At 38.8% G+C, this 2,637-nt stretch overlaps 1 pseudogene; it reads right to left on the minus strand.

Moving 5' to 3' along the window:
* Positions 1-657: 657 nt before the first annotated feature.
* Positions 658-1,516, minus strand: LOC104658565 (annotated as a pseudogene).
* Between the last annotated feature and the right edge of the window lie 1,121 nt (positions 1,517-2,637).

Here is a 2,637-nt window from a genome sequence, read left to right on the forward strand (position 1 = left end):
ATAATATCTCAATTTTTATAAGAAAAAATTCCAATACAGTCAAAAGAAAGTTATAGATTAAGCTTATATTTAAATATTGGTTCAATAAGACAAAATATTAGCAAATAATAAACAGCACTATGTTCAGTAATAATATATCATGACCGCAGACCTCATATGGGTACTTTAAGAATATAAGCAGTTTGGGCTGGGCGTTGTGGTTCACGCCTGTAATCCCAGCACTTTGGGAGGCCGAGGTGGGTGGATCACAAGGTCAGGAGATCGAGACCATCCTAGCTAACACCGTGAAACCCCGTCTCTACTAAAAATACAAAAATTAGCCGGGCATGGTGGCAGGCACCTATTGTCACAACTACTTGGGAGGCTGAGGCAGGAGAATGGCGTGAATCCAGGAGGTGGAGCTTTCAGTGAGCTGAGATTGCACCACTGCACTCCAGCCTGGGCAACAGAGCTAGACTCTGTCTCTGGGGGGGGGGGGGGTGGGGAGGGCGGGAAGAATATAAGCAGTTTGATATTAATAATGTTATTTTTATTCTTCTTAGTGGTAGGTTGAACAGACTAAATAATGCCAAATGTTTTCTTTTTTTTTTTTTTTCTGTCCATAAGTTTATTGCCTGTATCTGAAAAATCATCATAGAAAATTGTTTGGTTTAGCTCTCAGCAGCCCACTCCTGAGCTCTGAGGAAGCTTGGCTTCTTTTGAGCTACCCGATCCTTCTTCTGAGCATTTTGGGACGGTTCCACCTCTTCTTTTTAACTTCTTTCTTGGCTTCTTTTCATAGACTGGATTCTCTCTTATAGCAGCATGAGCTTTCTTATGCATCTCCTCCATCATGTCTGCAGTTATGCTGCTCTTTATGTATTGAGAGAACTGTTTCTTGTAAGCATCTTCATCTTCTTCCATTAAGTAATGCATGTAATCTGCAACATTCTGGCCCATGATGTGCTTCCAGTGTACTTCTGCATTAAATTCCTTGCTTTCAGAATCATAACCAGGGAATCGTTTGGTACTGTGAGGAATAGACAAGCCTCCATCCACAGCTCCCTTCAGGACACTAAAAATTTTATTGCCAGTGGTAGTTCTGGCAAGGCCTGCATCCAAATAGCAGGTGAAGACACCTGGCTGACCATCAATGCTTTCCACATTGTATTCATCGCCAGTCACCTCCACTTGGCCTTCATAGATCTTGTCCATGGCAAACCTATTGAGAAGCCTGTGGGCCAGCAGCAGGCCAGCACAATATGCTGCAGCATAATATGTCAGGCAAACCTTCACACCATATTTTGGCAATTCATGTACATATACTGTGCAGACTATCATATCCCCCTCTATACAGGCATAAGCAACCTGACAAATGATATCTCTGTTTGTTACACGAACTATCATCCTGAATTTGGGTTTGTTGTGTTTATTTTTATCCTGTATCACCATCAGTTTTACCCTCTCGTCGTCTTCTAAATTTCACTTGGTATCTCTTAAAGTAGGCCTTATTCTTAACAACTTTAACAAACCCCATCCTGTGGAACAGAGGCCCACATATGCAGCTGACAGAGACCTGCAGGCCCAGTGATGCTCACTGGGGGGAAAAAGACCAAATGTTTTCAATAAGCTTTTAAAATTTAGAATAGCTTTAAATTTTAAATGTGTAAAATGTTTAATTAAATCTGCAAACCAGAGAAAGCGTCTGTACAGATTATTTCAGCAAGATATTAAACCTAGCACTCATTAGTTAGTATTCCATGGTGTATATATAGCACATTTTCTTTATCCAGTCTACTATTGATGGGCATATAAGTTGATCTCATATTTTTGCTATTGCGATTCATGGCACAATGAACATCTACATGCATATGTCTTTATGATAGAACCTTTTATATTCCTTTGTGTATATACCCAGTAATGAGATTGCTGGGTTGCATGGTAGTTCTGTTATTAGGTTTTACAGGAATTGCCACACTGTTTTCCATAATGTTTTAAATAATTTACACACCCGCCAATAGCATGTAAGGTGTTTCTTTTTCTCCACAACCTTGCCAGAATCTATTATTTTTGACTTCTTAATAATAGCTATTCTGACTGGTGTGAAATGGTATCTTATTTTGGTTTTGATTTGCATTTCTCTAATGATCAGCCATGATGAACATTTTTTCATATGATTGTTGGACGCATCTTCTAAGAAGTGTCTGTTCATGTCCTTTCCCCTCTTGTTAATGAGGTTGTTTACATCTTGTAAATTTGTTTAAGTTCCTTATGAATGATGGATATTAGATCTTTGTCAGATGCATAGTTTGCAAAAGTTTGCTCCCATTCTGTGGTTGTGTGTTTAATCTGTTGATAGTTTCTTCAGCTGTGTAGAAGCTCTCTACTTTAATTAGATCCCATTTGTCATGTTTTTTGCTTGTGCCAAAATTGCTTTTGGCATCTTCTTCATGAAATATTTGCTCATTCCTGTGTCCATAATATTACTTAGGTTGTCTTCTAGGATTTTTATAGTTTGGGGTTTTATATTTAAGTATTTAATTGAGTTGACTTTTTGTATGATGTAAGGAAGGGGTCCAGTTTCAATCTTCTGCATATAGCTAGCCAGTTATCCCAGCACCATTTACTGAATAGGGAGCCCCTTCCTCATTGCTTGAT

The sequence above is a fragment of the Rhinopithecus roxellana genome, chromosome 8 (genome assembly GCF_007565055.1).
Source record: "Rhinopithecus roxellana isolate Shanxi Qingling chromosome 8, ASM756505v1, whole genome shotgun sequence".
Classification (NCBI taxonomy): Eukaryota; Metazoa; Chordata; class Mammalia; order Primates; family Cercopithecidae; genus Rhinopithecus; species Rhinopithecus roxellana.